At 43.4% G+C, this 25,925-nt stretch overlaps 1 long non-coding RNA gene across 1 annotated transcript in view; it reads left to right on the forward strand.

Moving 5' to 3' along the window:
* The first annotated feature begins 18,563 nt into the window (after nt 1-18,563).
* LOC144981431 (uncharacterized) overlaps nt 18,564-25,925 on the forward strand; it is a 49,588-nt gene continuing 42,226 nt past the window's right edge. Inside the window, exon 1 of the long non-coding RNA XR_013647083.1 lies at nt 18,564-19,940. This is a non-coding gene — a long non-coding RNA (uncharacterized LOC144981431). The remainder of the gene's footprint in view (nt 19,941-25,925) is intronic.

Genomic DNA, 25,925 nt, shown 5'->3' on the forward strand with positions numbered 1-25,925 from the left:
GTGTTCTGAAATGTTTTTCATTTTTTAATATTTAATTTTTTTTCCGAAATGTTTTTCATTTTTTAATATTTCATTTTTTTCTGAAATGTTTTCATATTTTTGTATTTCATTTTGTTTTCTGGAAATTAATTTTGTTTTCTGAAATGTTTTCATTTTTTTATAATTTCTTTTTTTTTCTGAAAATGAATTTTGTTTTCTGAAATGTTTTTTTTCTTTTTTTATCTTTTTTCTTTTTTATGTTTTGGTTTCTGAAATTTTGTTTTGTTTTTCTTAAATGTAATACTGCTTTTTAAATAGTTGCTGTGAACTTAAAAATGTTTTTGTATCGAGTGATTTGTTGAATGGTTTGCACTTCAGGGCCACCGTACCTTTTAGATGTGAGAAAGACTGCTCACATGCACATGTAAAACTAATCATTATCAATCCAGCAATACTCATGCTGCAGTGTGTGGTATGTGACAGGAAGTGCCTTCCAAGTTTTAACAATCAGCTAGTCTACAGGTTGAAGGTTTTTTTCTCCCCACTTGACCTTCAGGTCAAAAGCTAGTGGCTCAAAATCTGTGATGAAGACACCGGTGATGTAAGTCAGATTGACCCTGTGCACTGCTCACTTATGCTCTCAGGAAATTTTCTGAAGCGCCGCAGGACGTTAGATGTGAAGCCTGCTAGCTGGTGAAGATCGAGATGTTGAGCAGTGTCACTTACTTTACAGGCACTTCTAAACTGTTCCAGTTTTTTTGTGTACCAAAGGACCTGTGTTCGCTAACTCAGGATGGTCAATGTTTTTCATTTCAAGAGAAGTATGGATTTTTTTCAGACAAGTATCACAGCATCTTCCCTTTATTGCTGTGCAGAAGCAGACCAAGATAATCATTCCCAACTTCATTCAGCAGTGTTTTACACTGGTGATCTTTTAAATTTTGAACAAAAAAAAATTGACCACGTGACTGACCAGTGACATCACCATGCTGCTTGATACACGTCTGAGCACATAGCACCTCCTGACACAGGATGCATTGAAAATTTAGGATTGGGTCTCTTTTCATGTTCATACAGAAGCACCTAAAATCCTCTGTAAGCTATCCAACTATTATACCATGATCCGGGTGAATGCGCGATTTTGATTGGTTGCTGGGTGTACATTAAAAAGTGATTTACCACGGGATTGTCATGGTGGCCTGTCAGACTCCTCCCCCTCCAGCTCTGCTGCTCTTGACTCACAGCTGTGACTGCTCACCTCATCTAGACACCTGCTTCATAAGGACACCCAGCTCCAGCATTCTTCACCAGTTCGTTAACCCTGATGGTGCCTAGTCTCACTGAGATCTACGTCTGGCTCCCCTTGTCTCGTACCTCGCTAATATTGTCTTGTCTTCTGTGCCTCAGGTTTACCTCATGCCACGAGAGTCACCTGAGTCTAATTCCACCTCGAGCAGCAGCAGCATTCCTCTCACGCTGACGCCTTCCACCTTCAAGAGCCACAGCCTCTGTGCTCCTCAAGAGCTCCAGCCACGCCACTCATCAAGAACTCCAGCCTCGCCTCTCCCTAGAACCACAGCCACGCTCCTCACCTCGAGCGCCAGCCGCACTCCGCGCCAAGTTTCTCAGCTAAGATCTACAGCCACGTTAACCCACAGTCTTGCCTGGATCAGTAAAATAAATCTTCTTACTTACCAACCACTTATTTGTCTCCTCCTTCCGGGTTTCAGCATCTGGGTCCGTCTCGTGTTCTGATCTTGACAGGGATAACTGCATGGTGAAAAAAGAAGTTCCGGTCACCTAGCTTAAATGTTTTGTATCACTGCGCCGGCTTCTTTAAAACAACCTTTTGCTTTGTCATTTGGACAAAAACAAGCGCTAAGAGGTGAACTTTTTCTCTGAACTAATGCTTTATTCAACCCATCAGAAAGACAAGCATATATATATCGCTTTATATCGCCGAATCTTGACTGCAGTGGTGGTGAGGCGAGTGATGTGAGAAAAGCGATCCAAATTGGGAAACAAAAACAAGAATTAAGGACTAAAAATGGGTTACTATTTCTTTCTTTTGTAAGTGACCATGGTATAAGCGGGTTAATGGCCTTCGAAGTATGCATCATCACTTTTTAACAAACTTCGCGGAAGCTTCGCAGAAGCTTCGCGTCGGACAGTTCAGTCTTCCACAGCGTGCATTAAAAATTGATAATGCATACTTCGTCGGCCATTAACCCTTACTTGATAAAAAGTAGGGAAGTAACTTCCTGATTTACTTACTTCCTGAATTATCCAATAGAATTTGGTGTTGTCCTGGACTACACCTGGGATTGGCTCCAGCCACCTGCAAATGAGCCACACCTGGCTCCCGAACCATAGGTTCCTGAACCCTGACTTAGTCCCTGATTGTACTTTCCTTTCCATGAACTATCACCTTAATGGGGTAGAGTTTTGAGGACTTGAGTGATCCTGGGACAATGCTGTGTGCTGCCCCAAACCCAGGGTCCACCATGCCAGACAGATCCTAGGTTACAAGCCAGAGTAAGAGCAGTCCTAAAGTAACTATGGAGACCTAAATTCCTAAAAAAATGGATTCCGGAAAAAAAGATGAAACTTCAGGGATGTCCACATGAAGCAGGGATCCTCCCCCAGGACGGACAGGTGATATACCAGAACTCTTAGAGAAGAACTATCTTATGTAACTCAACAACTACATGTTTAAATAGTCTAGCAGATGGGCTTCATCCAGATGGAGTTGTGGGACGGCTGGGGGTGCGAGTCGAGCCAGAGGAGAGGTCCACAGCCAAGTGCAGGAGCACGGACGAGCCAACTGGAATCTGGTGGTTTTCCATTTGCCTCTCTGTATTGTGTATGAACCTAATGTTCATGTTTCCTTTTGATTATATTTTCTATGCTTTCCAAAAGTAGCCATAAGGTGTTTCATGTTTTTAAAAATCAATTATAGGATTTAAGGTAATTAACCTACACAATAAGTTTGGTCCTGCTGACAATTTCCCTTTAAAAAACACAATAAATACATAATTTATTCTTGTAAAATATCACCATTTTACTGTAACCCTTGTGCTATCCTAGGCACTTTAACATTGGGAGTTGGGTCATCTAGACCCACTAGACAGTGCTCTGAACCTTTTTTCTTCAATGATTTGTGATCTTCACTGGTGTCCATGGATTACATGAAATCTTTCCACCTTTATCCACCTTTGTCATGGTAGGGAGAACACGTCAATGTAAGGGTGGGGTCATCTAAGATACCACAAGGGTTAAGTGTCTGCTGCGGTGAATCATTGTTAAAATTTTCACCCTAACCCACCCTTCAGGGTTCGTAGACTTTTTTATTTTTTTGTAATAGTTTTTCATAACTTTTACAGAATTTCCAAAACCAAAAACAAACACATTTCAATCAGGCTATTGTAGTCAATGCCGCTAAATCAAACCAAGGCACATATTGATACATCCAACTTTGTCTGCCTTCAACCTGCCGTTTCTGTTGGTATGGAGGAAACTGCAGTAACGTATTGAATCATTTTGCATTCAATTAAAAAACAAAAAAAGCGCAATCTTTGTTCAAATTTTTTTCATGATTTTCGTTCCAATATTCTTAAGTATTCGTTCAAAAATGTTAACCGCACATGGTTAACATGGCGGCGCTCAGAGACGCAGAGGCTCCCCTGTTCAGTTCTATTTTTTTTTTGTTTTTGTATGTGTTTTTCTGCTTTTCTGAGGGCTATCGTTTCTGCAAACCTCCTTTACACACGTTCGGACCTCATAGATATAGGAAAGCAACATCAGACATCTGTCTCGAGTGACATTCACCACACGCCTGACATCCCAGAAGAGATAGCCAGACCAGCGGGCTCTCCGTGGCTTGTTGTCAGGAATTGGAAGCAGCGCAGACGGTGGAAGGAGAGGAAGCAGAAACAGGGCCGCCGGTCTGGAGTTATGCTACAGCTGAAGAATCAACCGCACAAGCCACCTCTTCCGAGCCTGTATGTCGCCAACGCCAGATCCTTGGCACACAAATAAGATTACTCACAACTACAACTCGCTTATAACCGTTATGTGCGCGACTGCTGCGTAATGATCATCACCGAGACATGGCTACACCCGGGTTACCCGACGTTAGCATGCAGCTAGAAGGCTGCATCTCTTCTAAGCTGGGACAGAACAAAAGACTCCGGTAAGAGCAGAGGAGGGGGGCTCTGTATCTACATACAAGGGAACTGGTGTAACAATGGGACAATTATAGACAATTACTGCTCTCCTGATCTCGAGTACATGTCCATACGATCCTGGCCTTTCTTTCTACCGAGAGAGTTCACCATTGTAATTGTTACAGCGGTATACATTCCACCCGACGCAAACACAAACAAGGCTCTCTCTCTCCTGCTGATTTTTTACCAGCATGTCAAGTGTGCCACGAGGGGTGAAAACACTCTGGATCATGTTTATACCAACATCAAACATGCATACAGAGCAATACAACTCCCCCTCTTCGGGCAGTCAGACCACCTCTCCCCCCTGTTACCCCCAGCCTACACCACCCTCAGACGCAGTGGCAGGCCCACCACAAAAACCATAACGACCTGGCCTGATGATGCACTTAGCAGATTACAAGACTGCTTTGAGCAGACGGACTGGAATATGTTTCAACACCAGGAGCTGGAAACACATACGAGCACGGTGCTGGATTACATCAAGTTCTGTATTGGAAATGTGACTGTAGACAAAAGCATCCTGGTTTTCCCTAACCAGAAACCCTGGATGACCACCCAAGTCCACAAACTCCTCAAGGCCAGTGACGCGGCCTTCCGGTCAGGCGACAGAGCTCTGTACAGAGCTGCCCGAGCTGACCTCAGAAAGGGGGTCAAAAAAGCTAAGATGGACCACAGGAGGACCATCGAGTCCCATCTGTCCAGTAAACAACACGCGGGAGATGTGGAAGGGCATACATGACATGACCAACTACAGGGGCTGTCAAGAAACTCCACACCATCTGAGTGCAGTGCTAGCAGAGGAGCTGAACAACTTCTTTGCACGCTTTGAAGCTCCAAAACAACAGAACTCTGCCGCACAAGCCCCAGTCTCACCCCCAATCCCATCCAGCTCCACTTCTCCAATCACGCCGCTCACTGTGACTGAGGACGACGTCCGGAGGGCGCTCCTAGCACACTAAGCACTGGCTCCCCACAGGGCTGTGTGCTGAGCCCACTCCTGTACTGCCTCTACATCCACGACTGCAGTCCGCAGCACGACAGCAACCTCATCGTTATGTTTGCCGAAGATACCACAGTCGTCTGACTCATTTCAAAGGGAGACGAGGCAGCCTACAGGGAGGAGGTCCTGAATCTGGCAGCTTGGTGTCAGACAACAACTTTGCTCTGAACACCAAGAAAACAAAGGAAATCATCGTGGACTACAGGAGGCACAGCACCGACCCAGCTCCCCTCTACATTAACGGAGAGCGTGTGGAGCGGGTCCACACCTTCTGGTTTCTGGGAGTTGTATTTTCCAACAACATTACAGAAAACATTCCATCAAGAAGTCCCAGCAGAGACTCCACTTTCTGCGGGTCCTCAGAAAGCACATTCTGGACCCCAGCCTGCTGACAACCTTCTACCGTACGCCCATTGAAAGCCCTCTGACGTCCTGTATTAAAACATGGTATGGCAGCTGCACCATGGCGGACAGGGAGAGACTGCAGAGGTTAGTCAAAGCAGTTCAGAGGATCATCGGCTCCCCTCTCCCCTTCCTGTTGGACATCTACTCCTCCCGTTCTCTTAGCAGAGCTAGGAAGATCATAAAAGACAGTTCCCACCCTGGCTCTGGAATGTTTGACCTGTTGCCCTTGGGAAGGTGCTACAGGTGCATCAGATCAAGGACAAACCGCCTTAAGAACAGTTTTTTTCCCCAAAGCTATAACCATCCTGAATTCACACATCCACTGACACTGACAGCTAAACACGCACTTACCCACACACACACACACACACACACACACACACACACACCCATGTTTCTCTCTCTCTTTCTCCTCTCTCTCATGATGTGCATCTCATTATGTACAATACATCTCTGCTATCATTGGCATAGCTAGGACAATACCTACCTCACTGTGGAGAGTAAAACTTATTTGGCTAACTTTTGTTGATTGTACATTTTTTTACTTTTGTGAATTGTACATTTTTTGTGAAATTCCTTTTCTTATGCATGTCTGCACTGAACAGTAATCGGCTCTCATTTCACTGTATGCGCGTGTGATGCAAATTGTACATGTGTATAGTGACAATAAAGGCATTCTATGCTATTAAGAACTCAGAACTCTGATTCTTGCAGTCGGGACAAAAGACCTTCAGAAAATCTGAATCTGTTCTTTTCACTGTTCAAAAAATGTTTTGATTTTTATGATATTTATTGTTTTATACATTTTTCCCCCTCATTTTTAATTCAATATAAATGTTAAAGACTTAATGTTCTTCAATGATGGTGACTGTAGTGACCTAATGCCGAGGCAAGAGAATTAACAATGGGCGCCTGATCACTAGTCATACATTTGAGTAAATATATCATAACAAAATTAGTTATCTAGGCTAAAACATAACACTGGTATTTACAATTCCTTTAGATCTGACATAATGAGTAAGTCAATCATTTTTAAATTAACGATTTCTATCCACAAAAAAGTTTTTTTTATGTGACTCTCAAGAATCATTGAAATACAAAAGCAAAGAGCTACAAACTAACTGAGCTTATCTGCTCATTTTTGATTTGATTTGAAATGGTTTATTTCAAGCAATCAAATAGAAATAATACACAAAAACAATATAATCATCAGTTATACATTCATACGGTAACTAATCAAACTTAGGATAATTAGACATAATTAATAAATATTGCTTGAAAGGGAGTGGAAGGAAGCGAACTTATATAATCCCACCCCGTTATACTATAACCATTTTATTACATGATTTATCAATATCCGGTTCCTAGGTTTTATCAGACAGAATTAATAATCATAAGGTATCAATAAAGCACATGACAAAGATGAATTACTTAAGTACTACGTCAAAAATAACTATTTTAGAAATCAACATGGCAAATGCAGCATCTGAAATATATGCAAATTATGTTAAAACATAATACTATATCAGTAAAATAGACACAACACTGTTTCAGGAATTTTCATAGCAAAAATTTCATCAAGTATCAAAAGTTAAAAACATGTGCAAAGTTATGCTACATTAGCAAAGATTTTTGAATCAATTAATCAATTTAGGGAGCTAGTGAAGTACTATCATCAAAAGTCAATCAATTTAACAATTTTCAAAGGTGATTAATCATTTGTTTTACTCTTTTTGTATTTTTTTTTTTTTTTTTGTATTTTTCTTTTTTTTCTTCTTTTTTTTTTATATAATAAAGTAATGCTGTGGGGGAAAAATAAAAAGGGTCCATAAACTGTCGAATTGTCCAAGGTTGGCGTTTCTTCTTTTACTGATAACAGCCGATTTTCTTGGTTTAAACAGTTAATAGTTTTCTTCCATGTTATGTCTGCAGACATTAGATTCAGGTACATATCCTTCTTCAGCTGATATCAGCTGCGGTGAAAGTTGAGGTCAAGTTGTCTGCAGGTCAGAACTCTGCTGCTATTCAGGTTACGTCAGGCATACGGAGAAAGTGATGATTCCAGGTGTCATATTTCTTGAAATTATTTGGCTCTTTGATTTATTACTCCACGTTGTTTCAGACAACCGTAATCAAGCACTTCTCAAAGTCCTTCATGGTGTTCACGACCAGAACCTTGGACCGGTCCTCTGGACCGAGCGGTTTGACGTAAATCCTGCAGCCTTTAACCCAAGTGTTCTCAATCTGCTTACGCTTCCTGAGAAGCCGTGCATGTTTTGAGATTTCAGCATTCCTTCTGGTCAGATGGTCGTTCAGATAAACAGCCGAACCTTTCAGGTGTTTCCTTTGGTTCATCAAAGCTAGCTTGTGTTTGTGATTCACAAACCTGATGAGGATCGCTGGTTTATCCGTCTCCTTTCTCCTGGGGAGCAGGTGGCAGGTCTCGATGGTATTGAGATCCAGGGAAATCCCTTTAGATGTGAGAAATGAAAGTATTTGCTGTTCCAGCGACGCTGCACCGAACTCCGTATTAGAACTGCTAGCTACGCTAGCGCTAGCATTAGCAGTGCTAGCTCCTGCTGCATTCAGCTTCGCTCGAGGCTTGATTGGTACTCCAGTGAGAATGACATTATTCATCCTTACTTGCTGTTCAACATCGTCCAGTCTTTTCTCCAGAATCTCGACCCGGTTTTCTCGCTGCTCGTTTTGAGCCCGAAATCTTCGGAACTCTTCCATCATCTCCCAGAGTGGTGTTAGCTTAGCCGACACTTGATCCATAAAACTTTTCAGCGTTTCTTGAATAATGTCAAGAGACTTTTTGAGCTCTTCATATTCCTGGGGTTTCTTCGGGGGCATGGTCAGCTCTCTTTTTTGGAGAAAAATCAACTTTTTAAGTAATTTGAAGATAGTTGTATTCGCAGAGAGGCACGCCACGCGTCCTGCTGTATAACCCGGAACCGGAAAAAAACTGATGACTCATGAAAACTGAAGATGATCTGCAATTAAAAGTTGAAAAGTCACAAAGTGTCCATGTCATAGACATGATCCATTTGTTTGCGCTCTTCATGATATCGTCAGTCTGATCTTCCTACTAACTTTATTTACAAACATTACAAAGGAAGACGTTGGATGTAGTTTTATTGACCAGCATGAACTGTTTATTTTTGTCTGTGGTAAAACAGAAAACGAGTTACAGCCGTGATGAGAAACAGCAGAGGCAGGCAGGGGCCGTCAATAAAGTACATGAAAACACCTCAGAGAAACAATTGCAGTTTCTTAGTAACTCACCTTTAATCTGAAAATCATCACAAACGAAGATCGTTTTTTATTTTTTTCATGGAATGTAATACGCTTCCAAAATATCGCAATCGTTACCTGTTTTATATGAGGGACTGTACAATACATACTTTATTTTTAATCACTCACAGACATGCATTCTCACTCACATACAGATATACTCATTCATTCACATACATTTCTCCCATGTGCCAGAGATCACATTACCTCTGAGGCTGGGGGTGTCCGTGTCCCTGTGGTGCGGGTTCTGGTCCTTGCCCTCGAGCGCTGGGCCCTTCCAAATTTCCAACAGTGGGCGAATCTGGTCGGGCCACATTTAAAAAGATATTTTCACTGGAGTAGGTCTTTAAATGACTTTAATTATTTTCCTTTTGTTGGTTTCCTTGTTTTGTTTGTTGTTCTAGAGGAAAAGACAAAGAAAGAACAAAATTTTTAGTATTAAAAGAATGTAAAAAGACAGAGGAAACAGGATTACATTATCATCACAACTGCCACTTTCATGGTCTCTTGGCAGAGCTGGGAAGATCATAAAAGACAGTTCCCACCCTGGCTCTGGAATGTTTGACCTGTTGCCCTCAGGCAGGCGCTACAGGTGCATCAAAACAAGGACAAACCGCCTTAAGAACAGTTTTTTCCCCAAAGCCATAACCATCCGGAATTCACACATCCATTGACACTGATAGCTACACACGCACTTACCCCCCCGCCCCCCCCACACACACACACACACACATGTCTCTCTCTCTCTTTCTCCTCTCTCTCATGATGTGCATCTCATTATCTACAATATATATCTGCTATCATTGGCATAGCTAGGACAATACCTACCTCACTGTCGAAAGTAAAACTTATTAGACCACTCTAGTAGGTCACACTCCAGTAGGTCTTTAAATTACTTTTATTATATTCCTTTTGTTGGTTTCCTTGTTTTGTTTGTTGTTCTAGAGGAAAAGACAAAGAACAAAATGTTTAGTATTAAAAGAATGTAGAAAGACTGTCATGGTGGCCTGACAGTCACTCTCCCTCCCCCGCTGATTCTGCCTTGGATCAAGACCAGCTGTTTCCACTTACCCCTTCATTACTGCTGCCTTCTTAAGGAGCTCATGGATCTTCAGCCGACGCCAGATCGTTGTTCCTCCAACGGTGCTTAGTCTGGCCTAGTCACGCTCCTGTATGTTATCATGCTCCATGTCACTAATTATTCCTCTCGCTCTGCCTCAGGAAAATCCTGCTCTGGTACTCACCTGGTCGCGATCCTCTGGTCTCTCGTACTTCGCTCCTGGACCCGCTCTGCAAGACTCCTCCAGCCAGCCATCGCTCCTCACCCTGGGAAAAACGCCACCACTCACGTTCCGCCAAATTAAACCTCCTAAACTTACCTCTTAGTCTGAGTCTCCTTCCGGGTTTCAGCGTTTGGGTCACTCTGTTTTCATGCCTCATCATGACAGAACGATCTGGCCATACTCCTGACCCAGTTGACCCGGAGGGGCTCCACCACGCCGTGTCCTTACAAGGAGATCTACTTAAACAGCAAGCGGAGGCCATCACTCTCATGTCCTCGGCACAGTGGGATCTTTTCCGTCGCCTAGATAGCATCACGCAAATACTCAGTGCTAATCCCAGCCAATATGCTAATCCCGCTAACAATGCTCATGTTCCTGTTTCCGGCAACTACCTCACTTCCTCTTCCGCCGAGATCCCGGAAAATGTCCGTCTCCAGCCGGAACCTTTTTTCGGTGACGTTGAAACCTGCGGAGGGTTCCTGCTTCAATGCCAATTAATTTTCCAACAGGCCCCCAGGTATTATCAATCCGATCACAGTCGCATATCTTTGATTGTAAATTCTCTCCGCAGCAGGGCTCTCCAGTGGGCTCAGGCGTTTCTGGCCGCCCATCCTATCACACAGCTTCCATACGATCGCTTCATAGGAGAATTCAGATTGGTGTTCGACCAGCCCAGAAAGCAGGAAGAAGCCACCCGGCGGTTACTGAGTCTCAAACAAGGTAACCGCCCGGTAAGTGATCATCTAGTCGACTTCCGCATCTTAGCAGTCGAAGCTGGTTGGCCGGATCCCGCTCTTAAAGGCATCTTCTATCAGTCTTTGAATGATCGGATAAAGGACCACCTATGTTCTCAGCCTGAAGCTGACACCTTTGAAGACCTGGTCACTGCTGCCCTGAGATCCGACGCCCGTTTACGTGAACGCCACATCGAACGACAGCGTAAGCCTCCGTCGCCCCCGGCTAATCCCGTTACCCCTGTTATGTTGGACCCACTTCCCAACCATAAAACATCTTCCAACCAACATAACAAACCCATGCAAATCGGTCATGCTAAGCTTCCTTCTGTTGAAAGACAGAGACGACGGGAGGAAGGTCTATGCTTTTACTGTGGCCAGCCGGGCCATCAAGTCTCGAAATGCGAATCTCGTTTTAACTCTCGAAAACCGCCGTTAGAAGTCAGACCACAGGAGGAAAGTTCTGAACTCACCCCATGTGCTAAGTTTCTGTTTGTTCCGGTCAAAATAAGTAATCAAAACCAAGTTATTGAGCTCCAAGCCCTTGTAGATTCCGGAGCTGAACATAGTTTAATCGACCAACGCCTCGTTCAGGATCTCTCGCTGCCGGTGGTTTCTCTTTCCACCCCTATTAATGCTGCTGGTTTGGGAGGAAAACAACTCACGCGCATAACAAAGCGCACCAATCCCGTTCTCATTTTGACCTCCGGTAATCACCGTGAATACCACCAGTTTATTATCACCCAGTGTCCTCAAACACCTATAATCCTTGGTTTTTCTTGGCTCCAAGCTCATAATCCTCTCATTGACTGGAGCGCGCCTCGCGTCGTTAACTGGAGCACGTATTGCATGGCTAACTGTTTACACTCCGCTATGCCTGCTACCAAGTTGCCTGATCCTGCTCTCGTTAAAGATATTGACCTCACTAATGTGCCTGCCTGTTACCATGATCTTCGCTCTGTTTTTTCTAAATCTAAAGCTAGTGCCCTGCCACCTCATCGCCCATACGACTGCTCCATTGAACTGTTAAATGGAGCCCCACTTCCCAAGGGGAAGCTCTATAATCTCTCTGGACCCGAAAAGAGCGCCATGGAAAATTACATACAAGAAGCCCTCTCTTTGGGTCATATCCGTCCTTCCTCTTCTCCAGTAGGCGCCGGGTTTTTCTTCGTGGAGAAGAAAGATAAGTCTTTTAGACCATGCATTGATTTCCGTGAGCTCAACCAAATTACTGTCAAAGACAAATATTCTCTTCCACTACTCGATTCCGTTTTTGACTCGGTTCAACAGGCTAAAATCTTCTCTAAACTCGACCTCCGCAACGCCTATCACTTAGTGCGTATGCGTGAAGGGGATGAGTGGAAAACTGCGTTTAACACCCCACTAGGGCATTATGAATACCTAGTGATGCCGTTTGGTCTAACCAATGCCCCTGCTATATTTCAACGTTTAGTAAACGACGTCTTGAGAGATTTCCTCAATCGATTCGTTTTTGTTTACTTAGACGACATTTTAGTCTACTCCACTGATCCCCCACAGCATGAGCATCATGTCCGCCTTGTCCTCGAGAGACTCCTCGAAAACCAGCTCTATGTCAAAGCCGAGAAATGTGAATTTCATGTTACCTCCATCCCATTTCTGGGCTACATCATAGAGGCTGGCAATATCCGCCCTGATCCAGCTAAAATTGAGGCAGTAACCCAGTGGGAAGTTCCCCCAACCCGGAAGAAGCTTCAGCAATTCTTAGGATTCGCCAACTTCTACCGCCGGTTTATCCGTAATTACAGCAGCATTGCTGCCCCACTCACCCAACTCACCTCCATCAACAGAGTCTACTCCTGGAACCCGGAAGCTGATGCTGCATTTAAAAAACTCAAGTCACTCTTTGTATCTGCTCCCATTCTCATTCAACCTGACATAACTAAGCAGTTTATAGTGGAAGTAGACGCCTCTGACTCCGGTGTGGGAGCAGTTTTGTCACAGCGCGAAGAAAAAACAGGAAAACTCAAACCATGCGCCTATTTTTCCCGGAAGTTAAGTCCAGCAGAAAGAAACTACGATGTTGGGAACCGCGAGCTCTTGGCCATCAAGCTAGCTCTAGAAGAATGGCGTCACTGGCTGGAGGGAGCGGAACAACCTTTTCTCGTATTAACCGACCATAAGAACCTTGCCTATCTCCGTAGCGCTAAACGTCTCAATTCCCGGCAGGCCCGCTGGTGTTTGTTTTTCGACCGCTTCCAGTTCACCATCACTTATCGTCCCGGCAGTCGAAACATCAAACCGGATGCTCTATCTCGAAAATACAACACCTCGGACTCTAACTCTGACTCTCCAATCCTTCCCCCTTCATGTTTTATCGGCAACCTCACCTGGGAAGTCGAAAGCAAGGTTCTGCAAGCTCAAGGCAACACTCCTGAAGGCGTCACCTGTCCCCCTGGCACCCTGTTTGTCCCGGATTCGTTAAGATCTGAAGTGCTCACGTGGGGACACACTTCCCGCATCGCCTGCCATGGAGGGGTCTATCGTACCACCAGACTACTCAAACGACGTTTTTTTTGGCCCACCATGGAGCGCGATGTCAGGGAGTATATTGCGGCCTGTACCACTTGTGCTCGCTCTAAAACGTCCAATAGACCACCCTCTGGACAACTATTGCCACTACCCACGCCCAGCCGTCCATGGTCCCACATTGCGGTTGACTTTGTCACCGGACTCCCACCTTCACAAGGCCATACAGTTATCCTGACAGTTATAGATCGTTTTTCTAAATCTGCTCAGTTTATTCCTCTGCCTCAGCTCCCTTCTGCCTCGGAAACAGCTGACGTCCTCGTCAACCATGTCTTCCGCCATCATGGAATCCCCTGTGACATTGTGTCAGACAGGGGTCCTCAATTCACGTCACAGGTTTGGAAGGCTTTCTGTTCCGCTCTAGGTGCCACCGCCAGCCTTACGTCAGGTTACCACCCCCAGTCCAACGGCCAGGCAGAATGGGCGAACCAAGAACTGGAGGCGGCTCTCAGGTGTCTGGCAGCCCAGAATCAAGAGGATTGGTCTAAGTTCCTGGTGTGGGTGGAATATGCCCACAACAGCCATCCCTCCACAGCTACTGGCATATCTCCCTTTGAGGCCTCCTTGGGTTACTCACCCCCTTTGTTTCCTTCCCAGGAATTGGATCTGGCAGTTCCCTCCGTCCAGCTCCACCTCCAACGGTGTCGTGACATCTGGCTGCAGGCCAGCGCTGCTCTCCTTCGCACTAAGGAGAGCAACTGCCAGATAGCCAACCGCCACAGGGGGGTGAGTCCCAATTACCAGCCTGGCCAGAAGGTTTGGTTGTCTGCCCGTGATATTCCCATTCAGGCCTCGTCGCGCAAGTTGGCCCCCAAGTTCATCGGACCCTACACCATAGAACGGGTCATCAATCCCACTTGTGTCAGGCTCCGCCTCCCGGCCGCCCTCAAGATTCATCCTACATTCCACGTCTCCCAGGTCAAGCCAGTCACCGAGAGCTCGCTGTGCCCGCCGTCCACTTCCCCGCCACCCGCCCGTACCATCGACGGCGCCCCCGCGTTCACGGTCAGCAAGATCCTGGATGTCCGGCGCCGTGGTCGTGGTGTGCAGTTCCTGGTGGATTGGGAGGGGTATGGTCCAGAGGAACGTTCTTGGATCTCCCGTGCCCTGATTCTGGACCATACCCTGATCGACGACTTTTACCGTGACAACCCTGATCGCCGTCTTGGACCGCCAGGTGGCGGTCGTTGAGGGGGGGGTACTGTCATGGTGGCCTGACAGTCACTCTCCCTCCCCCGCTGATTCTGCCTTGGATCAAGACCAGCTGTTTCCACTTACCCCTTCATTACTGCTGCCTTCTTAAGGAGCTCATGGATCTTCAGCCGACGCCAGATCGTTGTTCCTCCAACGGTGCTTAGTCTGGCCTAGTCACGCTCCTGTATGTTATCATGCTCCATGTCACTAATTATTCCTCTCTCTCTGCCTCAGGAAAATCCTGCTCTGGTACTCACCTGGTCGCGATCCTCTGGTCTCTCGTACTTCGCTCCTGGACCCGCTCTGCAAGACTCCTCCAGCCAGCCGTCGCTCCTCACCCTGGGAAAAACGCCACCACTCACGTTCCGCCAAATTAAACCTCCTAAACTTACCTCTTAGTCTGAGTCTCCTTCCGGGTTTCAGCGTTTGGGTCACTCTGTTTTCATGCCTCATCATGACAAAGACAGAGGAAACAGGATTACATTATCATCACAACTGCCACTTTCATGGTTATAAATTGATTTGCCACATCAAGAATGTAATGAAATGATGACTTTCTTGAATTTTACGTAGATTCAAACAAATATATCACCACAAAGTGCTCCTGCAGTAGATTTTTTCCAGCTGCCCCTTAAAGCTCTCTCTTTTTACCTCAAGCTAATAAGACAGCTTTACCATGGTGACTTTGCCATAAGCTTTGATGTGCTGCCCATTGTAGTGCTTAAATGGGTACGGCGTAGACACCTCTTATAACATCATCAGAAGGTGTTGCAGTTTTGCAGCAACTATCTTGTAAACAAGGACTGGCGTTCACTAAGTGTGCAACATCTGTCTTGTCTTGTGCAATTATTACCAGATTGTCAATCTGTTGAATGTAGGTGTGGACGTTGTGTTTAGGTTGATCACTGATCCAGAAGTGACTTTGAAAGTCTAAAATAAGACTGCGGCACACAGCTACGGAGGAAAGCCGCCGGGCTTGTTGTCCAGACTGGTAGGCAACTCAGATGGAGGAGAGAGAAGAAGCAGAAGTGGGGCTGCAGGTCCCTCGTCCAATAAAGCCTAAGAATACAACCACACAAGCTGCCTCTACCGAGCCTGTACCTCTCAAATGCCAGATCCTTGGTGCACAAAATGAACGATTATGAATTATCGCTCACTGGAAATTGCTGTTAGTGATAACAGTGCGCTGATAATCACAGAAACCTATCTTCACCTAGACACACCTGACACTAGCGTGCGGGATGCGGGCCGCACTCTGGTTTGCAGGGACAGAACCCAGGACCCCGGTTAGAGCAGAGGAGGGGGGGATCTGTATTCATGTGCATGACAACTGGTGTAACGATGGGCCGATCATTGACTAGTATTGGTCTCCAGATGTTGAGTTCATGTCTGTTAGTCAGCCTTTCTTTCTACCGAGAGAGTTGACTGTTGTGATCGTCATGGCTGTGTACATCCCACCAAACTCCAGCCTAAACACAGCACTCTCTCTCCTGCTGAACACCTTAAATAAACAACAGCAGGCCCATCCCAACGGCATTCATATTGTTGCAGGAGAAGTTAATAAAGCCAACTTAACCCATAAATATCCATGGCCATATCAGTGAACAGAAAAATATCAAAAATTGATTCAGTGGTCCACTTGGTCTGTGGTACCATTTTATTTTATTTTTAAGAAAAAATGGGTCTTGGTTCTTATGAGTTAAAGATTGTTTTTCCAAATCTCTACCAACATGGGAAGTTTTCTGCAAGAGAGAGAACATTCATGATCACATCTACAATAATATCAAGCACGCATACAGAGCCACGCCCCTCCCTCAACCTCATACGGTCAGAACATCTTTCCTTTCGGCTCTTCCTGACCTACAACCCCCTCAGACGCCAGGCCAAGCCCACTGCAAAGACCGTCATAACCTGGCCTAATGATGCCCTATTCAAGCTAAAGGACTGTGTTTTACAGACAGACTAAAGCTTATTCCACCAAAAGGAGCTCAAGACCCTGACAGGAACAGGGTTGGACTATATTCAACTCTGAATCGGGACTGTGACTGTAAACAAAACCATTCGGGTTTTTCCAAACCGGAAACCCTGGATGACCAGCCAGGTCTGCACTCTCCTCAGAGCTCGAGACGCTGCCTTAAGGTCAGCTGATGGGGTGCTATAGTGCTGCCAGTGCTGACCTAAAGAGGGGAATCAAAAAAGCCAAGCAGACTACAGGGTGCGTAGAGTCCCACTAGTCTGGCAATAATTCATTAGAAGTATGGCTTGGTACTCAAGACCTTCAAGGGTGGTGATGTGTCCACAGCAGCGGCAAATGCTGGAGCGTAACTGCTGCTTTGCTAGCTGCGTGTGCCCACCAGCTGACCCCCACCTTTAACAGGACCTTCAACAGCTCCCTGGCCCAAGAAGTAATCCCATCCTGTCTGAATCAGCAACAATAATCCCAGAGCCAAAGAAGTCTCCTCCCACCAGCCTCAATGACTAATGACTGAGTGACCGGTGGTTCTTCAGCACATCAAGGATCATCTTCCAACAGACTTGGAACCTCACCAGTTTGCATGCCATGAGAACAGATCCACAGAGGACAATATTGCTGTAGCTTTCCACTCCACACTGAACCACCTGGATCAGCAGCAGAGCTACGTCCAGAAGCTCTTTGTGGATTACACTTCTGGTTTCAATGCAATAATCCGGGACAGACTATGTGAAAAACTGGTCAGTTTTGCCCCCCACCCCCTCCCCTCACATGTAACTGAATGATAGATTTTCTCTCAAACCGATCACTGTCAGACTTGGCCCTCACCTGTCCTTCACCCACACACTGAGCATCGGCTTTTCTCGGGACTGTGTGCTAAGACCCCTGCTTTACTGCCTCTAAACCCATGACTGCAGTTCAGGCCATCACAATAACTGCATCATCAAGTTCGCTAATGATACCACAGTGGTTGGACTCATCTCTAAGCAGTTTTGTTAGCCTAAAGGAGGAGGTCCTGAAGCTGACAACCTGGTCTTCAGAGAACAATCTCATCCTAATCACCAAGAAGACCAGGGCAAACATTAATCAATTCAGGAAGCATTGCACTGACCGCCTCCCCCCACATCAATGGCGAGCATGTGGAGAGGGTTCACACCTCATCTCTGCCGACATCTCTTGGACATCCAACACCACAGCAATATTCAAAAAGGCTCAGCAGCATCTACATGTCCTGGGGTCCTCAGGAAGAACAATCTCAACACCAACTGGCTGTCGAGCTTCCACCACTCATCCCTCGAAAGCCTGCTGACATACTGCATCGCAGTTTGGTTTGGCAGCTGCACCATCGCTGACAGGGAGAGGCTGCAGAGAGTTGTAGAGACAGCTCAGAAGATCACTGGACGCCATCTCCCCCTCCAACTGACATCTATTCCTCACGCTGCCTCAGCTGAACAGAAAACATCATCAAGGACTGCTACAGAGGCGCTACAGAGTGATCAGAACCAAAACAAACAGATTCAGAAATACGGTAGCTTCTTTCCAAAAGGCAATAACTATGCTAAACTTCAGGGTGTTCTGATAAAAAATATGTATTGGCACATACATCTGTTTATGTAAATATCTATCCTTGTCAATGTCAACAGTTGTTACCTCCCTGCTGTCTTATACTCCATGCACATAGAAATCAAGCTTATATTTGAACATCTTATTTTGCACATTACAGACATGTTTATATTTTCTTTTATATGTTTTGCACTGAGTTGGTGACTGCACAGTGACAATAAAAGCAAATCTATCTGTCCGTCTATCCATCTACTAACAGTAGGCTTCCTTTGGTCAGCGTTGACCAAGGATGACGTATCCTAACTCTTGTCTGCTTGTCTGAGACAGTGTCACTGGGTGTTGTAGAGGCCAATCCGGGAGAGGCATTCTTTACTGCAAAAACCGCATCTGTAGGTTGTTCGCTGGCCGTCTTAGTTTCAAACCTTTCTGTGAGCTTGCTTGCCTTCTGATGCACGCATCATGTTCTTTTCACTTGACTGGAGCTGTTCAGTCAGAGTGCCCTTCCACTTTGACCGGTCGGCTGTGGGGTCTTCCCAGGACTGCCTGTTTATGTTGAGGGCTTTCATGTCTCTCTTCACGATATCTTTAAATCGCAGGATCGGACGCCCTGTTGTTCTCGTCTCAGCTGACAGTTCTCTGTAGAGGATGTCCTTTGGGATTCTCCCATCCTCCATGCGGCACACGTGGCCGAACCAGCACAGGCCAAGTTGTTAAGGCATCGTGTTGCTCGAGTCGGAACTTCAACGTTAGAGACTTGGTCCTAAGGTGACGCCCAGGATGCAGCACAGACCTCGTAGGTTGAAGATGCTCAATCTCCTCTCTTATCTCATCTCAATCTCTATCAAGTAACTAGCCATATGCTAATGTAAAGTTATTTCTGTTGTTTGTATTTTCAATAGTGTTTGTGTTTTTCCTGTCTCCTTAATACTGCACATAATATTGATAGATACATTTTCCAACCTGTTTATTGCTCATGTAAGAAATCATTATTGGTGTGCTCTTTATAGTTTTACTTTTTTTAATTTTGTATCAACAATGAAAAAAACACATGAGGGAAAATAATCTACTAAGTGCTTTGGTCCACCCAGGATGTTATGCCACAATTGATAAATTATACAACATTTGTTTGTCAGACCAGAAAAATGGAAGACGACAACAGAAAAGAAAAAAAAAAAAAACATGCCCAAAAGGGAAACAAACAAAAAGTAATAGAATGACAAAAAACCCTTTATGTTATTGTAAACTCTTTTTTTTTCTACAGATGTTTTGTTTTTTAAATTGAGAGCTATTTTTGTATAGTGACTTAAATAATCAGAAAAAATAATCAGATTAAATCGAAAGCAAGTATTTTGATGGGAGCCATGAAGAAAACAGCTGCTGTCCCTGCCAGTGTTCAGCATTGTAGCTTGAGGGAAAGGAGAACTCTGAGCCCTGCCGTCGGCTGCTTGGCGGAGATAAAGATTCAGAGTGCTTCTACTAGTGTTTGCCTTTCCCATTCTGTATCTGGGAATTACACCAGGGAGCTGGTCGATAATGCCACTACAATCAGGCTCACCGCAGTGAGTAGCGTGTTCTTCTTTCAGAACTGTCACAGAGAAAAGACAATGCAGCACACCTTTGGGCTCCTCCAAGAGCTTCCTCTGTGTTATTGTCATTTCGGTGCATTGGGACTAAGGCCACTGTTCAGCCCTCTGGATATTCAACTGCATCACACAGGTAAGACTTAGAAATAATACAAAGTACATGTTGATTTTTAGATGGAGGTTTTTGTTTGCTAAACTGTGCATTTTACTTTTAGCGCAGATAAATGAATAAAGAGGGAAACTGAAGCTCTTTGCTGAACTGTAGCTGGCTTACCTCTCCTCCACCTTTATAAAACTTTTTTCCCCCCCACAAAATAACAGAATTAACAGAAGACATTACTTTCCATTTTAGCAGAGATAAAAGCTTTTTCATGTTTGAGTAAATCATTATTAAGGGATCACTAAAAATCCACTTGTCCAATTTTCCTGTCCAGTATTTGAGATCTTGACATTTGTATCAACCTTTTGTTATTATTGAGTCCTTATGGGGTCAAATTGAGACTTATTGGCTCAGATGCAGCTGTGCCACTCCTCTTCTCTATCATTGTCCTGGCCATTGTGCTATCTGAATTTCTTTATTTAAATCGTGGTGACTTAGTAGCAGATGAAAAAAAAGCATTTAATGCTCGACTTTTTTGAAATGTATCAAGCATTCTGTGACTCTATATTTGTTCATAAACTACAGTTGCACTCACACAAACATAAAAAAAAAATCGTTTGAAAAAGCACTGTTCACTCTCCATACAGATGTAACTAAAAGGCGTTTTAAACTCAGTTTTCTGTAGTTTTTCATGAACACAGTATTGTTTATATGACTGAATCAACTCTTAGTAAGAAGTAAAAGCATACAGCTTGTCAGAAGTCAGAACTCTGTCTCCCCCTCTGGTCACCAGTGGGAACCGTCTCCGGAGTTCTGAGCGCACTTCATCTCCCAGCATCCCCAGCCCAGCGCACAGTTTCTGCATGCCACACACCTGACTTTCATTTGCAAATCACTCAGAGTACACTTAAGTACACTTACTGAGCCTCACTCTGTGGGAAGCACTGTTTGTGCCACTCTGCCTGGATTACTGAGTGTTATATGTGGAGCTGATCTTCTGTTTCCTGACCCTGTTTTGTTTTTGACTCTGTTTGCCTTCCGCCTGCCCTGAATCTCGTCTGGGTCCTGGGTACCTCTGTCTCTCCTTTGAGGATCTCATGCCCGTTTTTGACCCCTGCCTGCCTGACCCTAATTTAACTTTGTGGACTTTTAGCTGAGCTAACAAACCTGCTTCAATTGGAACCAGCCGTCTGCCTGATCTGTGACATAGCTACTACTAAATGCTGTTCCATTTCACTCCTGAACTAACTTAGTCTCCTGGGTTGTTGTAGCGTACCTATAAGGAAAACACATGTTTTTAATTTTTTTATTTCAATACAAATTCAAATATCAGAATGACAAAGTCAGAAACGATTGCAAAAAGGCCCTTGTTGATTTCTTACAAGTGGTGTGATTACCATCACATAAGCCTAAGTCACTTTTAAAAGAATAGAAAGACATTTTAATAAATATTTACAAATTGTTTAGTATTTCACCATTTGGATGTAGCTGCTGGCACTCTGAAAATTCATAACATCGGTTTTATAACTCTACAAAGTCATGCAAAGTCAAACAAACACTCATATTTTTGATGTCATATTGATATATAAAATACTTAGCACATCCCTTTGTTGTCTCTTCATGAAATACATGAAGAAATACATTTCTCCTCCCCCTACATGTGTGGTGCAGATCACCCTACTGGCAGAGGGATAACTAGCTCTAAGTTAGTCCCTACTACTCCATTAAAAATAGCCTTTTATCACACCACTTCAAATGCCTCTACAATTGGAAGGGTAGAAAGAAGCCATATGTGTAAGTGAAGAATTTGGAAATGGCCTTAGATATGGTCATTTTCGAATCACACTGCCACTACGTTTAATCACATTGCTTCAGCACCATTGTCAGCACCCGCTGCATGCCCTCACAATAATTTATTTTAATTAAACAGTTGGATTCCCCCTGATCCACACCAATTCTAAGTGAATTCTGTGTCCCACTGCCCCTACGTACCATCTGCGCATTGTTCATGTATGATATTTCAGTCTTCCGTGATACACGCCTGATGTACGTAATTCATGTTTCTTGCGTTTGTCATTTGTCGACGTGCGCAGATGTCTGTGGAGGGAATCGGCTGACGTGTCTTTACGTAAAATCGGTTTTGAGCTGTTACAGATCGGTTGAAAATTACACAGTTCACGCGTATTTTATGTAGTTCATACCCAATTATTACGGGCATCATACGCAATCGTGCGTGATTCATGCGAGATACTTATGCATATTTGTGGCTTTCCATAACTGTTGTCTAAAACTTTTCATGCATGTACCACCTGATGTATAACTTTTATGTTGCATTTTTATTTTTTAACCTTAATTTAAACAGGAAAGTCCCATTGAGATTAAAAACCTCTTTTCCAAGGGAGTCCTGGGCAAGAGGATACACTTGGCTGGCGCCTAGCAGCTGACATGGAACAGACATAGTTCTATGTCTATGTTGATCAGGAATCAATTTTAATATATTTTGGCTTTTCAGCAATAAATAGTTGTAAAATGCAGCAGTCTTTCGCCACAATAGTGTTGTATCGTCTTCCCAGAACAAGAAACACTAGAAGCATTTCTCACTGTGATCAGAACAACCATATCAACATGAAAACATTAGCAGCTCCTCTAGCTTGTGGTATCTCCCACTGTGAAACAATGATGCTGACTATACTGATAGAAAAGCAATTCTTGATGGTAGAAGAATATGGGTGGTTGAGAGAAAGTACAAAAACCCCGGTTTCTACAGGGTAGCACACTATGGTTATAGAATATGAGAAGCTACAGATCACCTAAGCACTGGGAGAAAACTGCATTGCAGTAATAGTGAGTCAATTTTCTCCTTTGTTGAGAAATTGCATAACACGGAAAATTTGCATATTAGGTTAAATTTGTACTGAAGGGCTGTGTCATAGTTTCATGTGTGGAGGGGTAGGATAATGTTCAAGACTTGCTACATAAACAACGACAACCCCCCCAAACGGTGTTATAACTTGAACATATTGATATGACCCTCTTTCTATGAGCATGTTTCAAACTGTTGCAGATGGAGGGATTGAAACGGAGTTCTAGTGCACCTTTGGTTTCTGATTAAACTGAAAGCAAAGATAAGTCATGTGTTTTTCAGATATTTTAGGGAGATTTTTAAGTTTCAACTTAGCTTCACAAGAGATGCTTCTTTTTACTGTCATTTGTTTTTCTTCTAAACAAAATAGTAAAGTTGAAATTTAAATGCCAATTTTTTGTTCCTTTTACTGCAAATGATTAACAACCCTAGACTTGACTGACACTAAAAAATAAGCATGTCGATCAATTACTAAACTTTAACCCAACTAACTCAACATCATAAAAGTCTTTGTCTTTTAATGCCTCAGCAATGTATGATCCGCTGATCGGATGTTGTTTACGTGGGCGAAGACGCAGACACGCTGCCGAGGCCGACTCATAGGTTGATGTCATAAAATGGGCGGCATCCACAAGGAGTGAAAGGCGGGGCCTCAGAGATCGAACTATCTTACTTCTGGGTTTGAAAAAAGCTCAGTAAAATTATTATTTAAAAAATGGTTCTTTTGTGCCAAAGCGATTCGATTAAAGACATCTTGCACATGTCCACGCAGCTACTGTTTGGAGTTGTACTAAGTCAAATCAATGTTGCTGTTTTCTCAAAAGAATCCTTTCTCTTCCTCAGAGTCTGTTAATCTTTCTAGTTCATTTTTAGGTAATGCTTCTACAGTGTTAACTCAAAGATAAAAAGTGATGTAATTATAGTATCAAACGATAACATGGGTTGGTGAGAGAATTGGCACTCAAATTCTGCCTGACACAAAAAAAAAGTTTGGTAAAATATTTTCAGCTGCATATAATACTGAGAAGTACTAAATTTGAAATCTCTAAATTTACAAAGTAAATGCCTCTGTTTGCACGTTAGCATAACATCGTTATTTTAAAGTACACACAGTATTTCACTTGAAAAGAATGCAACATTATTCTCTACATTTCTCAAGGGAAAAAGAGTAAGTTTGTCAAAAAGTGTTACTATTCATGCAATCACCAATTTAACAAAAGGCAAAGTACTTCATGTGAAATATTTTAATGTCCTGTCATCAAGTGTCATTGGCCCTGAAGTGCTGAGCATGCTCTCTCTAGTACAGTGTTTTTCAACCAGTGTGCCGCGGCACACTAGTGTGCCGTGGGAGATGTTCAAGTGTGCCGTGAGAAATTGCCCTCATTAACTGATCTAAAAGCAATTACCATCTCCAGGAAATCAGTCTTTGTTCATCCAAACAGGCCCTGATAAAACACTGAGAAGTTAAGAATATGAAATATCATAAAATTAGTTTTTCTTTGTGTTTATATGATTCTATTAAAGACATTTTGATAAGAATAACGGGATACCGCGATTTAGCTGCAGCTACAACTGTGTAAGGAAAAGTCCCGCCCCTTTAACTGTCTCCACCAATCATTCTTGAAGGCTTAATCACATGTCATCAGTCTGACTAATCAGAAGTGGTTAAAGTCTTCACTTCCTTGTTTCGATTTAGCGCAAAAAAGTCTCTCTGTTCTAACAAAAATACCAGCTAAAGCTCGTCTTTAGCGGTGTAGCTTTCCACAAAATCTGGTATCAGACTGGAACAAGTGAACAAAACCATGAAGCTCAAAGACGCTGTTCTTTCTGCGGTCGGCGGATTACGGGCACTACATCTCCCATGATGCAGTAAAGTGACTGTCTTATTGCACAATGAGTCTCTCCTCTCAACGTCTTAAAACAACGAACACACATCAAACAGTTTTTGAATCTTTTGACTTAACTTTTAATACATCTTTTAGAAAAAACAGCTGCAGCTTCCAGCGTTTTCTGTAACAATTATCACAAAAATGCATGTGAGATTGCAGAGCGGCTGTAGATCAATACAGACTGAGCTTTTTCTTTTTTTTTATTTATCTATTTTTTTGGATGCTGGTGTGCCGCGGGATTTTTGTCAAGGTTAAAGTGTGCCGTGGCTCAAAAAAGGTTGAAAAACACTGCTCTAGTAAACTGCTAAGATGTGTTCATTTTACTTTTAATGGAGAATAAGTGAGTTCTTCTTTGCTTTGAAATCTATTACATGTTCAGTTTCTTAAGTTAACATGAATAACCAAATTCTCTAAGCCCAGAATTGCTTTAAATGTATCCTCTATGCAACAATCTCATATTCTGCAAACAATAGGCAATCACATGCTTACCTTTAAGGGCAACATGCAATTGATGTCAACTATTTCATGATTGGTCAACTCTTTGTTTACTTAACTGCTGTCATTTGTAAAATAAATGCATTCTGACAAACACTTTTTTTTTAAAAGCGCTTTATAAATAAAGTTGACTTGAAACATAGCAGCTCTTTGGGAAATAGGCCTACATTCCACATTACAAGAACATTTAAATTAGTTACAGTAAACCCTTGTTTTCAGCGGGGGTTACGTTCCAAAAAGACCCCGTGATAGGCAAAATCCGTGAAGTAGAAACCTTTATTTTTTTAAACTATTATTGGTTGAATGCTGTAAAGCATTCAACCCTTTGTTTTCCTCTTATGCTATCTTCCGCTGTTTTTCGGCACTTAACTCCTTCTACAATTTTCAACCTATTTTAACCATTCAACTATTAAACTGTTCAGCTCTTTCAGCTTATTACTGCTATGACTTTTGGTTTTTCAAATCCTTGAACTTTTTAAGATATTCCAGGATTTTCCAGGATTTTTTCTCCATTGAAATACATGGAGAATTTTTCGTGCAGAAGTTCACAGTTAAACTACTTCTACAATTTTTCACCTATTTTAACCATTCAACTATTAAAATGTTCAGCTCTTTCATCTTATACCAGCTATGACATTTTGTCCTTCAAATTCTTGAACTTTTCCAGATATTCCCGGATATTCCCAGATTTTCCAAAATTTTTGCTCCATTGGCCACACCTTTGCTTCTTTAAACAATTGTAACTTTAACATTCTTTTGGCTACAGACACT

The sequence above is a fragment of the Oryzias latipes genome, chromosome 13 (genome assembly GCF_053564925.1).
Source record: "Oryzias latipes strain Hd-rR chromosome 13, Olatipes_Hd-rR_3.1".
NCBI classification, from domain to species: domain Eukaryota; kingdom Metazoa; phylum Chordata; class Actinopteri; order Beloniformes; family Adrianichthyidae; genus Oryzias; species Oryzias latipes.